Below are 501 nucleotides of genomic sequence, written 5' to 3'. Positions count from 1 at the left end.
GTTCACACTTCGTGTGATCGTCTATGGATACGAGATCGAGACAATACAACAACGAAGTATGTTTACTTGATAAAAAGGTTCGGACTTAACCAAACACAATAGGATTCACTTATCAAGTAAATAGGAATTAACGTTTGTGTGATTTACTTTAATTATAATAAAACAATTATAATGTGGAAAATAAAAGTAAATGACACAGCAAGATTTTGTTAACGAGGAAAATCGCAAATGTAGAAAAATCCCTGGACCTAGTCCAGAATCGAATACTCTTAGGATTAAGTCGTTACACAAAATTACACCAACTTCGTATAGTTGAGACCAAGCAACTAAACCTATAGTTCACCTAGTTCCGCTTGTATTCCCACGCCTCCACCTTATAAATAAGTCACGTACTTGGATCAATTCCTTTGGTTCGTATTCCAAACAGTAAAGGAATAACAAATCTGTTTGGTATCAACTCTCTTCAACCAAGTGATATGATTCGGACAAAGGCTCTTCTGT

This window comes from Papaver somniferum, chromosome 4 (genome assembly GCF_003573695.1).
Source record: "Papaver somniferum cultivar HN1 chromosome 4, ASM357369v1, whole genome shotgun sequence".
NCBI lineage: Eukaryota > Viridiplantae > Streptophyta > Magnoliopsida > Ranunculales > Papaveraceae > Papaver > Papaver somniferum.
The sequence above is the reverse complement of the archived record's forward strand: the minus strand, read 5'-3'. Positions refer to the sequence as shown.